General features: G+C 39.5%; 1 pseudogene; it reads left to right on the top strand.

Moving 5' to 3' along the window:
- The first annotated feature begins 4,764 nt into the window (after positions 1 to 4,764).
- LOC101681823 lies at positions 4,765 to 5,609 on the top strand (annotated as a pseudogene).
- Positions 5,610 to 21,865: the final 16,256 nt, after the last annotated feature.

The following is a 21,865-nucleotide window of genomic DNA, read 5'->3' as shown; positions in this document are numbered from 1 at the left end:
AAGGAGAGTGAGATTTTAAATCTTCACCTTCCAAAATGTGTTCTCACTGACCTTTTTACTTTTCCAATATTGTGTTCCCAGAATGCCTACCATTTTAAATTATCTTGATTACCCCTACCATATGGTGTGCTGGTCGTACACAATAGAATGTTCAAACTTTTAGCATTGTATCCAAATAAAAAAAAATTAACTGAAACATAGCATGGAAAAATAAAATGAATTATATGTTCTTGGATCATTTTTGGAGGATTCAAATCAACTCTGTATATTTTTTCTTGACTATGCATGAATAGTAAAGATCATAGTGTGCTATGTGTTAAAGTTTGAGCAAAAACTATACATTATTGTGGGAAGAAATAAATTACAAAGACCTTTTAAATTTTTGCTGTAAATTTCCTAAAAAAAATTATTTTATCTCTCTGCTTTGCTCTGGTACTGGAAAGTGTAAGACCGCATCTGAAATAGATACTAACACCCATCTCTGCCCTACTACTCCATTAAAAGAATTCATCACTGTAAATTAGATAGTTATTTCTAAGACTAAAATTGCTTTTCCAATAGTATCACAATATTTAAAATTTTAGCTTATGATTTAATGTCCTTAAGTGTACAGCATTTAACACAGGAATTTTCTGACTTAATCTACCATTTGGCAATTTTCCTAGTTTATATTACACTAAAAACCATTCCACTGAAAACAACTAAAAAAGATGCATAAAATATTAGACATATAGATAGATATAAAAATATATCTAAATAATATTTGAAGCGTTACTGAGAGAAATTAGGGCTCAAGAATCTAAGAAAATGGAAGGACAAGAAGTTGAACCCAACACTCTTGTTATTGTAACCATTAGTAGACATTTGTCAAATCTTAAGTAAAGCCAAAAGACTGACAATCCATACTTTTTTTTTTAAACATTCCAGATATGAGATCATACAGTATTTTTCTTTGTTTGACTTACTACATTTAGCATAATGCTCTCGAGTTCCACCTATGCTGTCACAAATGGCAAGATTTTCTTCTTTGTATGGCTGAATTATATTCCATTTTATGTATATATGTAAAAATCCATATACATCTATGCCATTTTCTTGATACATGCATCCACTGATAGACGCTTACACTGTTTCTATATCTTGGCAATTGACCATAAACATGGAATAAATGTATGTGCATATATACATATTTTCAAGATAGTGGTTTGATCTCTTTTGGATATTAACCCAGAAGTGGAATTGCTGGATCTTATCTAATTTCTTATCTAATTGCTCTGACTAGGACTTCCAATATTATGTTAAATAAGAGTGGTGAGGGAGAGCACCCTTGGCTTGCCCCTGATTTTAAAAGAAAAACTTTGTTTTTCAAGCTTGGATATGGTGTTAGCTGTGAGATTGTCTTTTATGGCCTTTATTATACTGAGGTTATGTCCTTTCTATACAGTTTGTTGAGAGCTTTTGTTGTGAAATGGTGTTGAGTTTTTTCAAATGCTTTTTCTACATCAATCAAGAGGATCATATGATTTTCATCATTTATTCTGTTAATGTGGTATATTGTGTTTATTGATTTCCATGGGTTAAACTATTCTTGCATCATAGGGAAAAATCTTGCTTGATCGTGGTGTATGATTCTTTTAATGTACTGTTGAATTTGGTTTGCTAGAATTTTGCTGAGAATTTTTGCATCTTCATCAGGAATGTTGAACTGTAGTTTTCTTTTCTCGCAGTTTCTTTACATGGCTTTGGTATCAGGGTAATGCTGGCCTTGAAAAATGAGTTTGGGGATGTTCCCTCCTTTTCAGTTTTTTGGAGGAGTTTGAGAACCATTGGCAGGAATCCTTCTTTAAGTTTAGTTGGAAAAAAATGAGTAGAGCTTTCCTAGTTAAAAAAAAAATTAAATAACAATCTTTGATTTTTATGATAAAGTCTTCTTTTATCATATGTAAAGGGATCTACATAACAGTCCATAAGAAACTGAAGGATTGAAGATAAGAGGACAAGAGAGTTGACAAAGTTTCTTGGGAATTTGGAAGAGTTGTGATCAATAACTTTCTATCACCAAGACTTTAAATAAAACTGTATACTATTGATGCTTTAAGTAATATGGTTCTGTCTCTAAAACAGTGGTGACCATTAAACTCCTGTTTCATTTGAACTCCTTACCACCTCATGTTGTTTCTTTTGTTAAAGTGTCTCTGTAGTGATCTGAAAACTATTATTTAGTGTTTTTAAATTTTGGATATGTAATAAAATACCATAGTTTAATTTTTTTAAATAGATACACATTTATTACCTCATTTCTATGCCAAGATTTAATATGTATCCCTAAATCTACTGTAAGGCTCTAATTATTTGGACTAATGAAAACTGATGTTGAGGTTGGAGAGAGATTTTGTTTTTAAATAGAGGCATACTAAACTGGTAAAATGAAAAGGAAAAGGGAAAGCAAGAGGGAGTATTAATAAAGTAGAGAAAAAAGAATATCTACTTCTAGAAATTCAAAGATTGTACATATTCACTGTAATTGGGGTTTAAATATGGAGCTCTGGAGTAATAAACTCAGGGCACCATGAACACTTTGAGGAGGCATAACAGAAGAAGAGAGATATACAGGGTGAGGAGATAGGTGAAGGCACGACCTGTAAATTTCTGTTGCTTGGAAGTAGTCAGAGGACAGCAGGAGATAAGCTGGGGCGGCAGAAAAAGACCTAATTGTTCCACCCTGAGAGAATGACTAATAATGAGTTGCTCTTACTTTGCCAAGTCATCAAGGCAAACTCCAAAACTAATTTCTTAATACAGTCTCCCTTGATATGCAGATTAAGGATTTTTTCTGTTCACTTTCCCTCCAGGACTCTCTTCTCCACCTAGTTTTATAACTATGGCAGCTACGAATCTCAGTCTACAGACTCATTTTTAACTAAAATTTTGTTTCTAACTTGAAACCTAATATATTTTTTAACTTTAGAGCTAATTTAATCTGCTCCAGAGTCCCTAATCCACAGAGATGATAAAGTAAATCCCAAATAGTCCTAGAGGCCCTAGTGTAAAGGCAGCTCCAGAATCCAGGTGTTAACTGGATTTCTAAAATGGGAAAGCAGGCTGTCACCATCTGTCCATCATGGGGATGACTAAGGTCTGTGATTTCTACCCAGTGGTGATTCCAGGCACTGGTTGACATCCAGCCTCTAAGGTATGCTACCCAAGTGCAGCACCAATCAGAACGACATGTATCCATGCTCTCTCTGGGAACCTCTACTTACCCCTATTTTCTTTCGATTCTTGAGCATTCTCCCTTTCTTCTACTTCCCAAAGATCCCTCCACTTCTCTGTCCCTCCCCATTCTCTTTCCTTCAGGATAAATATGACAGTCTCTTAGGTGGACTTTGACTTTTACAAAATATGCACCTCCTCTTCTCCTCTTGGCACAAAGAGAAGTATCTATCCACCCAAAAGGAAAAAAAAAAAAAAAAAGAAAAGGAAAACAATTAGGTACTTTTGTTTTTTAAAACCTAATAGAGGGGCACCTGGGTGGCTTAGTTAGTTAAGTATCTGACTTAGGCTCAGGTCATGATCTCAGGGCCCTGGGATCAAACCCCATGTCAAGCCTTCCTACTCAGTGGGGAGTTTGCTTATCCCTCTGTCCCTCTCCCTGCTCATGCTTCCTCTCTCTCTTTCTCTCTCTCAAATAAATAAATAAAATATTTTTAAAAATTAAAAAATAAAAGTCTGATTTATTCTCTCACCAAACAATGATTTTCCTCCCACAAAGAAAATTTACTCCCCATGTAGAGCTCATCCAGATTAAGATGGAACCAAGTTTCTATTCTGAATTAGGAAGAGTAACCAGCATTCATTTAAAGTCTGGTTAGGCTTATTTGTCCTAATGTTTACAAATACTGAGGAGGTAAGCTTGGGTACTAGGCAAATTTTCTACCTCCAAAAAGGTACTATCTCCTCCTTAGAAAAATTCTGTCCAAACTTGCTAGCTTCATTCCAACCAGGAAAATTATTTAGTTATTAATTCAGTAAGTATTTATTGAATGCCTATTATGTGATAGGCACTGTTCTACAAGACAGTGACTGTTTGAATGCCTACTATGTGGTAGGTACTGTTGTAAGTGAAGTTCCAATAAGACAGTGACAAAACAAACAAAAATCCCTCACTTCATGGAGTTCACATACTAGTGATGAGGATAGTCAACAAAGAAAGAAATAAGATACATATATATGTGTGTTTGTATACATGTGTGTGTATGTATATACATATATATGTATATATACATATATGTGTATATCTATGGTGAACTCTATGGCATATCACATAGGATAAGTTCTAAGGAAGAAAATTAGTCAAAAAGAGGATATCCTTAAACTGTCATCTGGAAGGGGCTGAGGGTAGAGTGAAGAGGAGGGAGATTAAAATTTTTTTAATTGAGTGGCCATAAAAGGCCTCAACTCTATGGGCCAGATATTCCTTTGAAGTTTTGATTAATTACCGGATTACTGGGAAGGTGGAAGGGGGAAGATGAGACTGAACAACTCTATGAGGCTTAAAATATGTTGAATCAATTCTAACAAGTAGTGGGTTTGTTCTCTACCTGACTCCAACTTTAGCCATAACTGTTTACCACTAAGTCAACACCTTTCCTTGTACCGAGAAATTTCTTGTATCAAGAAATGGGAAGTCCCGCGCTGCCACTCCAACCACCTCTGCGGCTAGGCCCCACGAATCCACCGCCGCAGCCACCACCCCACATGGACATGGCCTCAGGTACCACCTCCACAGCAGTGAAGAGTGAAATAATTGGTGGAACAGGCCTGGATGATCCAGAAATCTTAGAAGGAAGAACTGAAAAATATATGGATATTCCATTTGGCAAGCCTTCCAATGCCTTAATTTGGGGGAAGATCAGGAATGTCCATTGTGTCCTCCTTGCAAGGCATGGGAGACAGCATACTATCATGCCTTCAAAAGTCAACTACCAGGCGAATATCTGGTCTCTGAAGGGCAAGGGCTGTACACACGTCATAGTGACCCCAGCTTGCAGCTCCTGAGGGAGGAGATTCAGCCCAGCAATATCGTCACTATTGATCAGTTAATCGACAGGATCACTAGAAGGCCTCAGACCTTCTATGATGGAACTCATTCCAGTACCAGAGGAGTGTGCCATATTCCCATAGCCATTCTGCCCCAAAATGAGAGAGCTCCTCAAAGAGATGGCTAAAAAGTTAGGACTCCGGTGTCACTCAAAAGGGACAATGGTCACAATCAAGGGACCTCATTTTAGTTCCCCGGCAGAAAGCATCATGTTCCGCACCTGGGGGGCAGATGTTGTCAACACAACCACAGTTCCAGAGGTGGCTGTCGCTAAAGAGGCTGGGATTTGCTACGCAAGTATTGCCATGGCAACAGATTAGGACTGCTGGAAAGAGCATGAGGAAGCGATTTTGGTGAGCTGGGTCCTAAAGACCCTGAAAGAAAATGCCAATAAAGCCAAAAGTCTACTCCTCATGACCATACCTCAGATGAGTCCATGGAATGGTCAGAAACCCTCCATAACCTGAAGAATAGGACCCAGTTTTCTGTTTTATTACCAAGATATTAAACTAGCATGGCTGCCTAGGAGACAAGAAGACTTCCTAATTCCAGTCATTTGAGAAATTTTGGCTTAACTTGGAAAAAACATGGAAAAGACTTGTAGCCCTCATGCCCTTGCCTGCTAAGGAAGAACATGATAAGACAAGAAGACATGCATGAATCAGAGATGCCTTCTAGAAGGCTTAGATTGCTTCAGAAAATGACCGTAAATGTGGAAAAAATCTGACGCTTCAGGAAAAAAAAGATAAGACCCCATTTACCCCTCCCCCAGTAAATTTGTAATAATAAAGGGTGGGAGGTAACATCCAGTTTCCTATGTTACCCAAAGAAATACGAGGAAGAATGGGAATTCTTGGGCTATTTATTGGTGTTACTGTAAATTTGTACAGTTTTTTTGGAAGGGCAGTTTGTATCAGGAGGCTTAAAAATATTATACCCTTTATGCTGGTTACTCTACTCCTAAGAATTTATCTTTAAAAAATTATCAGAGATACAAAGAATTGTGTATAAGGAAAGGTACCATTAGTTAAAATAGTAAGTCTTCCGAACAATCTGAGTATACAACAGTTGGACGTAAACTATGGCATAGCTCTAATTGGATTGTGAAGCAATCAACTGAAGATCATGTTTTCACACAATAAATGTCCTAAAGAAATGGCTGCTCTAAAATATGAAATGAGAAAGAGATATGTGCACACACTTTGCATTGTTAGTTTTGTTTTAAAGTTCTACATTAACGTACAAAAAGACTAGAGGTGAATATATAATCTTTTGTTACTGTATTTGGGGTTGAGACACTGAATAATTTTAATTTTCTTTATATTTTTCTGTGTCCTCATATTTTTCTACAATGAATATAATCAAATAATAAAGTTGTTTTAAAAATAAAAAAGCCCAGGGACGCCTGGGTGGCTCAGTGGGTTAAAGCCTCTGTCTTCGGCTCAGATCATGATCCCAGGGTCCTGGGATCGAGCCCTGCATTGGGCTCTCTGCTCAGCGGGGAGCCTGCTTCCTCCTCTCTCTCTCTGCCTGCCTCTCTGCCTACCTGTGATCTCTGTCTGTCAAATAAATAAATAAAATCTTTTAAAAAATAAAAAAATTAAAAAGCCCAGCTCTTGAAAGGAAAGAAAGAAGGAAAGAAAGAAACAAAGAAAGAAAGAAAGAAAGAAATGGGAAGACAATCGTGTGCTCACTAGCATAAAAGACACTGGCTAACTATACTGATCCCTGCACCAAGTATCAAGCAAGCAGAGGAAAAGGTGCCAACCAAGCTGAGATTCCTCTGAGACCAGAGCAGCTCCACTCTGTTACTGTCTCTGGTAACATAACCTTTGTGAGTACCATCCTCCAGCAAATATTACTCCTAACTTTCTAATATTTCTTCTTTGAAACTAGGCAGGATTATGTTGAGGCCTGTGATGGGGTCTGCTCTTTGCTGAAACAACATATCCCCACATGTGCTCTAGACCATCAAAGACAGTGTGTGGTTAATTTTACGTGTCAACTTGGCTGAACCATGGTGCTCAGATTGTAAACAAACGTCATTATTCTGAGTGTGTTTTGGGGGATGAGGTTAACCTTCCAAACTGGTAGACTTTGATTAAAACAGATTGTTCTCCATAATGTGAGTGGGCTTCATCTAATTAGTTGAAGGCATGAATACTATAAATGAGTGACCTCCTCTGAGCAAGAAGGAATTCTGTAACTCCCTCCTGGGTCTCCAGGCTACCAACCTATTCTGCAGATTTTGGGTTGCCCACTCTCCATAATCATGGGAGCCAATTTCTTAAAATCAATCAATCAATCAATCAATCTCTCTCTCTCTCTCTCTCTCTCTCTCTTTCTCCTTCCCTTCCTTTTTCTCCATCTCTCCATCCTACTGGTTCTGGTTCTCTGTAAAACCCTGACTAATACACAGAGATAATCGTTATTTGGGGTGTTTGGGGGGTGTCTGATCCAGGCAGCTTTTGTGATTAGCTATAAAAGAGTCTTCCCTCAAATCTTGAAAAGTATCAATTTAGGGTTTTCATAGCTGTGATAATCCCCATTTGTCCCAGCACAAAATAATCCCCGTTTGTTCTGGAGGAGGCAGAGTCACTGTGAAGAACCATGTGTTTCTAGCTCTCCGGCCAAAGGAAGGTAAGCAACCGATTCTACTTCTTTCCCTTCTTTTATCAGGTTCAATAGTACCCAATAAATCATTCTACCACATAAAACCATATGTTTTTGTCTTTACCACTAAAGTGCAAACTCCTCAAGGGCATGTACCATATGCTGCATAGACCATCACTATAGCACCAACACACCTAGGACGATAAATCACACGTAGCAGAAGCTCCATAAATAGTTGTTAGAGAAAGGAAAATTGACCAAGCTGTACACTGAGACACTAAATGGGAAAAGCTGACCTAATTTAACCCTAAGAACTAACCCAAGCATGCAGGTGTATGTGGTTTAATTTTGCATACCTTCTCTGAAAAATTACTTACCAAGCAAAACTTCACACACTGTGGTTATAAGGATAAATTTTTTCACTGGCTCCAGTTCACATGGTTTAAATAGCATTTCTTCTTGCTATGAACTTTATTTTTATTTGAAACTCCATGAATGTGAAACCATTTGAATCAAACCAGATGCAAGCACTTGAAATGCCCTACTAGTTCCTTTCAGCCTCTTTTACTTTTACTTGTGAAACTGAATTTCACTTCAAGTACGCCCTCATCCAGGGGTGCCCTTTTCTTCTGATCGTCTTCAAACCCCTCCACTCTTACTATCTATTTGGGTGGAAAATCAAAATAAACTTTAAAAAATTGTTTTACCATTATTCCTTAAAGACAGGATTTTTTTCTTTGGCAATTGGAAAATAATACAGAAATAAATGAGTAGGCACATTACATGTATGTGTGCTGTTTGCATACTCAGCTCACTCACATACACCCAAAAATCCTCTTTGTTCACTGTACTTTATATGGACCTATAATAATAGGCCAGTTCAGGAATGATGTCTGCCTTAACATCAACAGAAACGTGAGGACAAAGTTTTCCATTTCCACATACACTACTGTTTGGGTATGTAAGCTTCCAATGTGGTTGGCATATGAGAGGCAAGTAATTCTTGTTCCAGATTCAACTTGGAACCCCATCCTAGCCTAAGCATTAATTGTCTTTTTGCTTTTATAATGTAAGATTCGGATCTAGAAAACAAATGGATTATTTGCAACTGTAGCTTAACCTTCTAAACTCTTCCCATTTTTCACTCAAACTGTACTTTGGAAATCCTATCTTTAACATAAATGACCTAGCCATGAGTGTCCAGATGCTGGACTCGTGACAAAAACTGTCAATTTTTCATCCAAGCACCAAAGGGAATGACCTCCATTAGAGTGAGATCTGCTAGATTGATTTTAGAAGCACCCACATTTCAAGCATACATCCTTATGCACAAACAACCACGAAAGGATGAAAAGATCTCTGTATGGCATCCACTTAGGAGAAATATTTTATTTAAAGTGTAACATAAAAAATTGTGATTTATATGAACATATGGGCACATAGGAGGAAACAGTAATCTTTTTTCAGATCCAGGATGGGAAATCACGCAGAAAAACAATGAAATGCAGTCCCTTTGTCCTGTTTGTTCTTCTGAACTACCATTGCAGCTCAAGGAGGAGGAGAGAGTGAAGCAGGGGTTGTTGCTCAGGGAAGAAGAAAGAAAAGCAGAGGTTGCTACCAGCTGAGTTCGCGGCCTTGCAAGGTCTATGGAGTGACCTGGCCAGGTACCACCGACAGTTCTGCTGTAATATCCAGAACAGAGACTTCTACCACAGAACTACGGATCACACATATTCAATGCCTACCAATGCAAAGTGCTTTGGAAGCCTCATCGATCCCCTGGACCATCCTTTTTTTACTAGGCATCATTGTACTCATTTTTAAAATGAGGAAACGGGAGTTAAGCAGAAGCAAGCGATGAGCACTGGGTGTTATACGCAACTAATGAATTGTTGAAGAGTACATCGAAAACTTATAATGTACAATATGCTGGCTAACTGAATATAATAATAAATAAATAAATATGAAATAAAGAGATGCCTCAAAAAGGAAAAAGGCAAGCAGGCTACCCACCCCCCCAATCACAGATGTAGTAAGTGACAAGTATGGATTCAAATTCCAGAACTTGCCTGCTTGAAAGCCCATGCTATTTCTACTATTACAGCCTGGAAGAACAGAGCACCTGAGTTTTTTTCTTTTTTTATAGTCCTCTTCCGGGACCTCTTTCTTGGTGATTCCAGATCTGTATATTTCCTAGCCCATTTTAAATGAAAGATCCTTAATTTCTCATGTACCAGTTGATGATCAAAGCAGCAAATTCTATTTAAGGAAAACAAAATTACTGGAGAGGGGGAAAAAGAAAGTCTTACCCTTTCTATTAAAAACAAACAAACAAAACAAATGGGGATTGGGATCCTGGGTGGCTCAGTGGGTTAAAGTCTCTGCCTTCAGCTCAGGTCATGGTCTCAGGGTCCTGGGATTGAGCCCCATGTCAGGCTCTCTGCTCAGTAGGGAGCCTGCTACCTCCTCCCTCTTTCTCTGCCTGCCTCTCTGCCTACTTGTGATCTCTGTCTGTCAAATAAATAAATAAAAGTGTTTAAAAACAAAAAAAAAAACAAAACAGGGGGTGGGGAATAAGCCTCTGTTATGGTTTGGAATAATAGCTCCCAAAGAAAAACACGTTGAAATCCTAACCCCCAGTACCTAAGAGTATGACTTCATTTGCAAATAGGGTCTATATAGAGATAATCAGGTTAAAATGAGGTGTTTTTATAAAAAGGAAAATTTTGGACACAGAAACAGATACGTATAGAGAGAAGACAACATGAAGCACACAGGGAGAAGATGGCCAAGTGACTCGATTGATTCCTCTACACGTCAAGAGACACCAGAAGTTGCCAACAATGCTCCAGAAACTGGGAAGAGGCCAGGAAGGATTCCCCTGCAGGTTTCAGAAGGAGCATGGCCCTTAATTTTGGACTTTTAATCTCTAGACCTGTGACACACTAGTTTTCTGTTGTTTCAATTCACCCAAGTTATGGTACTTTGTTATTGCAATCCTGAAAAACCTTATTCACAAAGAATGAAGATAAAGGACAACAAACCCTTGCTGTTCCTGGTATGATCCTGGGACCAGCAGCCCCTGTGTCACCTGGGAACACCGTGGGGCTCAGACCAGACCTACTGACTCAGAACCTGCTTTTCACCAACCTCTCCAGGTGATTCACACTCGCACTCAACTTTGAGAAACGCTACCCTAGAGAAACAGAATTGCAATTTGGATGGACAATACCCCTTGATTTGTAGCTCAGAAAAAAAGAGAACAGATAAAAGCACTGAGATAGGACACTTCTGAACTGTTTCGGGAGGAATGGAGGCTCGGGTGGCCCACTGGAAGAGGGAGAAATGTGTGTGGCTAGGCAGGAAGTGAATGTCTTTACCAGCAACAACTAAAAATATACCTAATAAATATGCAGGAACCTGGGGTGACCAAGGCAGAGACAACAGAAGACCCAGGATGACCTTGGCAAGGAAAATCTTAAAGTGGGTTCAAAACAAGAGGAAATCTAAGAGGCAAATCTGAGTGACAAAGGACAGAAGCAGGAGTGTGTGGGCAGGCACTGGGGAAAGGAAGCACATCTTCCTCTTGTACAAATAACCAGGGGACTCGGGAGATGCTTGGGACACCCAGAACTCTTAGTTGTCACATGCTTATTACAAAGCCCTCTCGTAGATTCCCATAATGTTAACTTTGTACTCTGAATTAGGACTTTTCTTTTTCCCAAAAGTACTGAATGAAGAGTGTTTACCAAGGGGAAGCCCCGGACCATCCAGGCAACTCTTGCCCAGGTGCTCTGGGTCAAGGCTGGAACTGGCTGCTTCCCAATCACAGGGCCACATTCAAGCTGGACCCCACCGCTCAACTTGTGGGCCTTTATTCAACACACACAGGAAGAGAAGTGACATAAAATAAGGGAGACATGACCGATCCCAGCTGAGATGTGGAATGAGGGATGAAAATGCAAAGAGTGTGTTCCAGATGGCAAAAGTTACAGGGAAGAAACTTCTTAATCTGAGACTCAGCTTAGGGGACCTCTGGGAAAGAGAAAATGGGAACTAAATGCCCAGAGACTGAAAACAGGTTGGTGAGGGCTGACCTTAACAGTTGCTTTGCTCTAAGCAGGTCTACATCCCACCTAATGACAAAATTCTAATCAGGATGATAAATGGTCCACAGTTTCCATTTGAGAGCTGTAGATTCCTTCTCCTTTCCTTCTCATGCATGGACACCACATGTCAAAAATCAATATAATACAGTAACAAAGCAAAACCTGAATCTTTACCTGGCAATAACCTAAGTCTCTAGGTTGTCTCCAAATTCTTAATTTTAAATCTCTCAAAACATAGAATAAACCACTGACTCACACATGAACTTATTTCTTTTAACTCTGACAAAATCAGTTTATCCATTCATTTTTAATTCTACACTTTTAACTTTATAGCAATTAAAATACTCACTGAGAGGAAAAATTTTAAAGGACACTCCAATAGAAAATTTGTGACCCCCAAAGATATCTGTTTTATAGATTAGTGTGATTGCTGAAAATAGTTGTCCTTAATTATTGCATATGAGTTTACTTGGGATTCTTATTTGGGGGAATAACTAGGTGAGGTGGCCAAGAAAATCTGTTTGACTAAGATGGACATCCTAAATAGCCCACTTTGAGAACAAATGAGATTGGCATATCAACACTTAATAACTATAACACAGACTGCAAAAAAAAATTGAAAGGCAGAAAAGAAACATTGAAACATTTTTTCCTCTGGAAATGCTATCTTCCACCACCCTCCCCACCCCACATGCAGCCAAGATGCCTCTCGTTTTTTAATACAGGAAACATTTGTGGGACAAATGTAGACTAGGAAGAATTGTATCATGCTCCCAAGTCAGCTAAATTTGAAATAAATCAAAAGTTAAGATACCCTTGTCCTGATACTCTTGAACTGTTTCTTCCTCTCTGCTTGTCATTTTTTTCAAGGCCCAGTTTAAAAACTCCAGCCATCCATGACCTCTCTCTTTTCTGGATTTCACTCTGAATTGTCTGAACCGATGGTCTGTTTCCTTTCACTGATATGCATTTTTATGCATATGCATACATGTTTTGGAGAAAAGAAGATGAATGTCTTCAGACATGAGGTTTGAAATCTTGACATTAAACTGAGACGATTAGTAACACACTTAATGTTATTATATGAAAGTCTGATTCAAATAGTACCAGAGGGCTCAAGCTGAAATGATGCATTTTCAGTAGAAAGGCTGCAGCTGCAATGGTCTACCAGCATTGGTGTGTCCCACTTCATGCAGCCAGCCTCAGAAGAGATCTGCTCACACATGAGAAACTCCTTGGACTAAAAGGAGTGTCAGGAGGGTGGCTGGGCTTTCTCAGAGGTTCTAGTATCAAGAGTTTGATCACTTTTCATGTGTATGCACCATGGTTGATCTTTCCCAAGGAAACCCAGGAGCACTCACAGCATTGAAGAAACTTTTCTCAAAGGCAAAAATGAACCCAAGATGTCATAAAAGGAGCTTCCAAGCTGCCAGCCTTGTCTTGGCTAAATGTTCCTATGTAACCGTGGGCTTAGGACTTAACACTATCTCATTGCATGCTCTCCAAACAGTTGGAATGAAGAAGGGAAAATTATGTGCAGCAAAATCATACAATGCATTTGTTTCATATGAAGACGGGCATGTATTATCAGCAGACGTCTCACTCAGAATGGGCTTTTCAGGACAGCCAGGAGCAACTTCCCCTCCATTATAATGTGCAGCACCAACACTGCTAAGCCAGTTTTCTCTCTCTCCCGCTCCATTCCTCTTTCTCTCTCTCCCTCCCCCTTCTCTCCCTCTCTTGATGTCTCTCTCAGTCACTGTCTCACTCATACCTTCCTTCCCTCCCTCTCTTTGAAGCAAATTACACATGTAACACTTTCATAAATGTTAAAAACAGAGCTATGTGTTTTATGATTGTTTTGGCATTGCTTCATACCACTGCTCAGCCATTCCTCCTCTTCAAACTTGATGAAATCACAATGATTCATAAGCTTTGGTTAGAATGGTTGTGTGATACACTCTTGAAGGAGCAATAAGCCTATTATATTACCCAAATAAATGGGTCTTAAAAGAATAGAATAGCTGCATCCTTAACTAAATCAAATGTAACAGATTCATACAAGATTTTGTGTCATTCCTGGTTCCATATTAATTTTAAGAGTATTTGTTCCAGCACTTTGAAAAATTCCAGTGGTATTTGGATTGGAATGGCATTGAAAGCATAGATTGCTGTGGGCAGCATAGACATTTTAACAATGTTTACTCTTCCAATCCATGAACATGGAATATTTACCCATCTTTTTGTGATGGGTAATTTCTTCAATTTCTTTCATGAGTGTTCTCTTGTTCCTCGAGTACAGATCCTTTGCCTTTTTGGTTAGGTTTATTCCAAGATATCTCATGGTTTTTGGTGCTGTTGTAAATGCAATCAATTCTCTAATTTCTCTTTATACAGTTACATTGTTAATGTATAAGTAAGCAACTGCTTTATATGCATTGATTTTATATCCTGTACACAATGGAGTATTACTCAGCCATCAGGAAGGATGAATATCCAACTTTTGCATCAACATAGACAGAATTGGAGGAGATTATACTAAGTGAAATAAGTCAAGCAGAGAAAGTCAATTATCATATGGTTTCACTTGTTTGTGGAACATGAGGAATAACATGGAGGACATTAGGAGAAGGAAGAAAAAAATGAAGTTGGGGAAATTGAAGGGGGAGATGAACCATGAAAGACTATAGACTCCAGAAAACAAACTAAGGGCTTTAGGTGGCGGGGTGGGGGTTGGCCTGGTGATGGGTATTAAGGAGGGCATGGACTGCATGCACTGGGTGTTATAAACAAACAATGAATCAAGGAGCACTATATCAAAAACTAATGATGTACTGCAAAGTGACTAACATAACACAATAAAAGAAAAGCTTTATTGTAAAAAGAAAAAAAAGATTCTTGTGTCATATGTGACACAATTAAAATTAAGCCGAATAAATTTATTGAGCTTTGGAAGTAACTGGCTTTCTGTTCTTGGAGAAGAATCAGGATCATGATCTGTCATGAATGTTTTGGATAAGAGGTGAGACTCTAGCCTATGCGTTTCCAAATTCTGTGAAATCAAGATTCTAACACAGAGGGGAAAATGACTGGAAATAAAATTAAATTAGAGATGATGAATCTGAGGTAAAATAATTGAATTTTAAGGAGTCAGTTCAAAAGAAAATGGCATTTCAGTTGATCAAAAGAAAAGAAGAGGAATGTTGACCAGAGTCTATTGCCCAAGTGAAGCCAAGAATTACATCCTGAGAAGTAAAGAAAACTTAGGAAGTGTCTAATTTAATCCCTTCACTGTGCATATAAGAAATCTGAGTAAGAAAATCACAATGCCCTACCTAGCGCTATCTAATTATGAACAAGAACTGAGATGGAACCCAAAGAATGTTACTCCCAGGTCAGTTTTCTCTCCACCATATGAAGAAAGATCCCCACACATTAATGAAATTCTCCAAAAAGTAGAAACAGATGGCATCACTATGGAAATTCAGTGGTTATTGAGTTTCATTTATGAAACTTGCTTCTTCCCCTATGTTAATTACCAATGGCCTAAAAATTCTTCTACTTACCAAGTTAATTTCACATTTTCAGGGCATATACTTCAATTTTATTATCTACTGAAGATTCTTTTTTTAAAAATGGAAATCTCCATACCATGTACATACTAGGTTTGAACACAATTTTCGGTCACCCACTGCAAAGTGAGAGAGAAAAAATACATTTGTACTTTGTTAAGATGGTGCCACCAATATAAGGACTCACAATTGTAGCCTCTTTCTAACACACAAATCCAAAACGGATTCTTCATCCCCATCCCACTCCCTTGCTTAATCATTACTTGGCACAAAAGAAACATGCAACCTTTCTTCTCTTTCCGAGAACATCTTTGAGTAGAGAACACGGTGTATTGTACAAAATATCACATTGACTACAACCTAACTGGAAACCATGTGGTACTGACATTTGCTGCTTTCCTTTCTTCTCTTTGCTAGCACCATATCCAAAATTTACAATCTGCTGGAGAATATTTAGAGTCTACAGATTTGCTCCAGGAACACTCTGGTGGCAAGAAACCTCCTTGGAGATATAATTCTAGAATTCTCACAAAACTAAACTTCTCATCTTTGGGAAGCTTGTCAATACCCGGGTTGTGGGTATCTAGGCAACTATGAGATGAAACATGAGACTGGTCATAGGGCAAGAGAAAAAACATGATAAGAATGTAAGAATCACTAAAATAAATCATGATCCATTTGCCTGTGCACCACTCTCCCTGTGGTACCAATGAGAACAAGAACTGTGAATGAAGAAAGTCAAGTTCATACTTCCTGGAGACTTGCTCTTTCCATTTCTCTTGAGTGCCTAACACCCCTCGCAGATCTGTCCCCCTACATCCTTGGCCATGCCAGAAGTATTTCTTAACACACCCACAGCCCTTTTCCCCACTGGGCATCATGTCTCCTTCTTAGGAGAAATGCATTCTCTTAAGACTTCTTCTGAAAATACAAGTGACTTATAGCCAGAGTTAACATGCTCCCCCACTCCCAGGGCCAGCAAGTTCTACAGAGGGGAACTTGTTGATCCACAGGAATGAGTTTCTAATGCTGGGATTTGGGCTGAGATGTCTGAGGGCTCAAAGGCCTGCTCAGTACTTTGGAAATTACACTAGATGGATTTTCTCCATGAGTAGATACAGTCAGCTCTGAGATGGAGCTAGAATGATGGAAATCACATGATGGAAATCACATGATGGAAATCACAAGAGTTGAGCAAATCACATCATTTCTTCTCCTCCATTTATTCACCCATGAAATAAGTGTCAGGAAGTATACTTAAAGCCCTTTTTTGAAGATCATGTCTAACATGTATATGAAAGAAATTTATCAACACAAGTCACCATAATCATCGAAATGTATCATTTTCCTGATTGATAGCAATTAGGGAAAGACATTCTGGTGATTCTAACTTTTTTAAAAGATTCTTCTAAAGTAAAGGTCGCCAAACTTTGTAAAAAAAAAAAAAAAAAAAAAAAAAACAAAAAACAGGTAGTAAATTATTTTGGCTTTGCAGGTCATTTGGTGACTTCAACTATGAAACTCTGCTATTGCAAAGAGAAGGCAGTCACACAGCTAGGCCTAGCTTGTGGGTTGGAGTTTGTCAATTTCTATTTTAAAAGCAAAACAAATAGGAGAACAAATAGGGATGTAGAAGAACAGACAATATACTTGAGAGTACCGTATTTCCTGGACTTTCATCCTAGCTACCACAAAAATTTCTTGTCTAACAAGCAGCTTATAACGCCAACAGTAGAAAGGCTGTGCATTCTAAGAGTGCAATGGCTTCTCTGGCCTATGGTCCCACGCATTTGTGAGCAGGCTCGGCTGTCACAAATGGTCATTGGTAGCCCTGGTGGCAGAGTTGCGTGCATGTCAACTTTCCCATTTTCTCTCTCAAATTGAATGACAGGAGATGAGGCTCTGGTGAATGGAAAAAGAGTTTCTGGCACAAAGTCTTCTGGACTGTGGCTGACCTATTCTGGAGCAAGTTGGTGTCCACAGGATCACCTCCTATATCCCAGCCCCACCTATGCTACCATTTCTAGGTGTTCTGACTATCCCATTCCACCCACATCCTGCTCAGAACCCACTACCACAGAACTTTTGTCATTGTCTTTGCTCTAACCAGCAGGAGCAAGATCCACCAGGATGGATTAAGGAGCAGAAAAATTAAAATCCAAGTTATTTTTTAGGTTACGCCACTCTGGGATAGGTAGTGTCCAAACAGTGTGTCTACCTCAGAAACTCTTCAACAACTGCATGTTTATGCTCAGGGTGTCTCACACCTTCTGGCCCCCTTCCTTATCCTCCCAAATACTGGTTCCCAGCAACATCTGTCCTTATGTTCCTATAGGAAGACACACAAACAAAAAGCAAATTTAAAAATTCCTCCATTTCTACCTGTGTTACAGTCTTTACCTTTTTTTTAAGATTTTGTTTATTTGAGAGAGAGAGAGAGAGATGGCATGAGCTGCGGGAAAGGCCAAGGGAGAGGGAGAAGTAGACTCCCCGCGGAGCAGGAAGCCTGAAGCAGAATCATTCCCAGGACCCTGAGATCAGAACTTGAGCCAAAAGCAGACATGTCACTCCCTGAGCCACCCAGGTGCCCCAATATGTGTTACAGTCTTTAAAAGTCCACAGTGTAGAGTTCCCTTGTATGCATCTCCCTCAGACTCCAGGGATAGGGCACTTTTCTTCCACTCAGTTTAACCCTCTCTATGCATGAATCTGGTGGCCACAGCCAGGTGCCAGGATGGAAGGAGGTCCGGACCTGCCCTGATAGTAAAGGTAAAAGCGGAAGTCTTTGCTTTGTGAGTTCTCCCCCAGCATTATTCATAGTTGGACTTGTAATTTTTCTATATCCTGACCTAATCTTTCTTCAAATTTCATTGCTTCTCAGTCTCGAGTCTTTCCAGAGCCCATCTTTCCTCTCCAAACCCACTGCTGCTACACAGGCTCATTATCTATCACCTAGGACATGCTGCTTCTGAGTGATGTCTCTTGCCTGCCAGTTTTCCCCATTTCATGTGCCCTCCCTCAATAGTGTTTTGGGTCTAAAACACTAACCTGTCCCTTCTTTGGCAGGTGCCAGAGCTGGGAACTTCATCACCAAAACAAGCAGGGGACTAATTACAATGCATTTTCCTGGGTTCCACTCTTGGAATCACAATCTCTATAGGGGTGGGGACTAGATACATGCATTCCTCCATTTCTTATCCGCTGGTCTCCAAACCCAGCAATTCTCTTCTATACTAAGCTATCCAGGATACCACTGGGTTAGAGGGCCAGATCCAGTCTCCAAAGATGATCCGCACCTCTTGTTTCATGTTTGTAAGATGTCCAACTAGTCGACTCACTGATTTTCATACCCTCCTTAGATCTGGTGGATAAAACTGGTCATCCTGGTAACTGAATATTTCTTTCTGGAAGCATAAGTGTGGACTCCCAGGAGTGCGGTTTGTTCTTTTGAAGGAGGGGTTTTCCTTCCCACGAGCTGAGGCTCAACTCCTCACCCTGGTACTCTAACACAGCTTCCCACATGTGGGTCAAAGGGGGCCAGTTGTGGGAGGACATGGAACCTGAGTTACGAGCCGAGTCCTTCCAGCTGCACTCCATTGGCATTCATCAGGAAGGCTGATGGCTGGAGGGGTGACTTCATCGAAACATGGCATTCACTATGTCGCAAGCTCCTCCAAGGGCAGAGGTAGGGTCTGCTTCCCTGAGAACTAGATTAAGGACTGGCTCAATTAACATTTGCTGAATTATATTAATAATGGAAGGAAGCAATCAACCAATACGTGAACAAATGCATCAATAGCCCAGGCTAAGGAAAAGAGCTTGTTAAATGCCTTGAGAGCCATTTTTGTTATGCACCGGCATGATTTTTGATGGAGTATTTCAACACATCTGCTGGTCGGTTTGCTCTTTGGGAATGAGATTCTGGATAAGACTGACTATACAAAGTAGCATGAATTATACTCTCCCATGATTATTCCCTCTGTGATTTCACTATTAACCAGAGCCAATAAATAGTAACCTTCTAATTTATTCATTATTCCTACTGTTGATATTATGACAAGGCTCCAACATAACAGCTTCCCTCTATCATCATTTTGGACAAGCCAAGCATTCTTTAGAAACATTTGGGTGTGTGGGTGTGGGCCTGTGGTGCGTGGTGTGGGGGAAGGATCATAGAGGCCTGGAAAAAGTCATACTTTGAAATTCAAAAAGCCAATTGCACCTATTTCAGCAAATTGGAAATTGATGGTGTGTAACTCTGAAGGGCCTAGCAGTAGCTATTATTTCCATCCAGACTATTATTAACTGGGAATATTTTCTCTAGTAAACATTCAGTTACCATAGCAACACGAGGCCTGTCCTAAGGACACAAGGGCTCCCTGGCTTCACCAGAGTAATGGATGGCGTTTCAAATGAATTTCAGAAAATGCAAAGAGACTTGCCAAAAAAATGTTTTTGAAACACTAAACCTCATTTTTATTTGAGACAAAGGAAAGAAGAGAACCCTGATAAAGTGGAAATCTCACAAACCCCACTTCTGTTATAATGTGTCCCGGCCCAGAAATGCCTTCTTCCTATCCGAGCCAAACCCTCCACTCTGCTCCAGATGCTGGTCTATACCCTCTTCTCATGTACTTATCTATAATGTCAAGTATTTCTTCTAGGTCCTCTGGCTTCAGTCTCTCCCCCCACTAAATCTCCCCATCAGTATATTTTTAAAATTCACTTATACTGACATGCAATATGCATGCAAAACATAACAAATTCTAAGAGCACAGCTCAAGAAACTATTTCAAAGTGAACACCCCTAAGTCCCCACCATACAGTCAAGTAATAGAATATGACAGTTCCCAGAAAGCCTCCCAAAACCCGAGTCTGTGTACAAGTCCCCTCACCCTAAAGGAAACTATAATAAGTTAATTTTCCTTGTGCTTGAAATTTGTACAAATTGACTTTCATACTATGTTTTCTTTACTGTCTAGCTTCATCCAGCTCAAACATAGAGTCCACAGAATCATCCGTGTTGCTGCATGCAATTTATTTCATTATTGTAGTCCTTTCCTAAGGCTGCTACAGCCACAAATGAGTTGGCTTATTCGTAATCCGTTGTCTCACAATTTTGGAGGCTAAATTTCCAAGATTAAGGTGTCAGCAAAGTTGATCCCCTGTCAGGGAGGATCTGTTCCAGGGCTCTTTCCTAGCTTTCTGGCGGTTTGCTGGCAATCTTTGGCATACCAGGTCTTGGAAGTATATGATTCATTCTATTCTGTCTTCAAGTTCATGTGGTGTTCTCCTGGTCTGTGTCTTTCTTCACAGGGTACTCTTTCTATAAGAACACTAGTCATTTTAGGGTGTCTAGGTGGCTCAGTCAGTTAAGTCTGCCTTAGACACAGGTCCTGATCCCAGGGTCCCAGGATCGAGTCCTGCATTGGGCTCCCTGCTCAGTGGGGAGCCTTCTTCTCCCTCTGACCCTCCCCACTCTTGTGCTCTCTCTCCCTCATTCTCTCTCAAATAAATAAAAATCTTTAAAAGAGAGAACACCAGCCATTTTAGATTAGGGGTCCAACCTGCTCCAATATGACTTCTTAATTAACTACATCTGCAATGACCATATTTCCAAATAAGGTCACATTCTGAGATTCTGGGGTTTAGGACTCTGACATAAGAATTTGCGGAGGAACACGATTAAAACCATAACAAGTACTATAAAGTATTCCGTTGTATGAATATATACCACAATTTATTTTGTTCCTTCTACTGTGGGTGGAATTTGGTAATTTCCAACTTGGGTTATGCTATCCAGGGACAAGGAATGACCTTTGACAAAAGAGTAAAGAGCATGAAATTTGTCTTTGATGTTGCTCCTTGCCTATCCTAGGCTTACCACTCTATATTTTCCTCCCTCCTCAATGCCTTTTTTCTCTGGCAGGTTTTTTTCCCGCCGCAGCTGCTTAACAACTTAATAACAATAAGATTTGCTGATTTGGTCTTTGGAAGTTACTCTTCTGCCCAAGCTTCTCTTTAGAGGAAGATTCCAGAAGACCAAAGAGTATTGAAACTTAATGGAATGAACCTCTAGACTTGAACTCCAGGATGTGGGAAACATTTGAAAGAAGCTTGGTATGCATTTCCCCCCAAATCAAACAAGAAAACCAATGCGGACTTTCATTACACAGTATGACCCAGACATAGCATATTATAAGATATCAGGGAATAAAACAACAATAGATGCATCAGCTACTGCCACCATAAGGAAAAAATGTTCACCTCAAGTACCAGTACCTTAGGACAACTGTAATTTATTCTCACAGTTCTGGGGGTCAACTACAATCTGCCTGAGCCAGGTTGGACACTTGATTCAAGCTTCAAGGTAAGTTCAAGTCTGCTCTCACATGTGTTTGCTCTGGGGGGCCTGATTTCCAAGTGCAAGAAAACCAAGGTTAGTGTGTGCAGACACCTTTCAAACCTCT

This window comes from Mustela putorius, unplaced genomic scaffold, assembly GCF_011764305.1.
Source record: "Mustela putorius furo isolate JIRA1106 unplaced genomic scaffold, ASM1176430v1.1 tig00000832_pilon_pilon_pilon, whole genome shotgun sequence".
In the NCBI taxonomy this organism is placed as follows: domain Eukaryota; kingdom Metazoa; phylum Chordata; class Mammalia; order Carnivora; family Mustelidae; genus Mustela; species Mustela putorius.
This window is presented reverse-complemented; position numbering and strand designations above follow the sequence as displayed.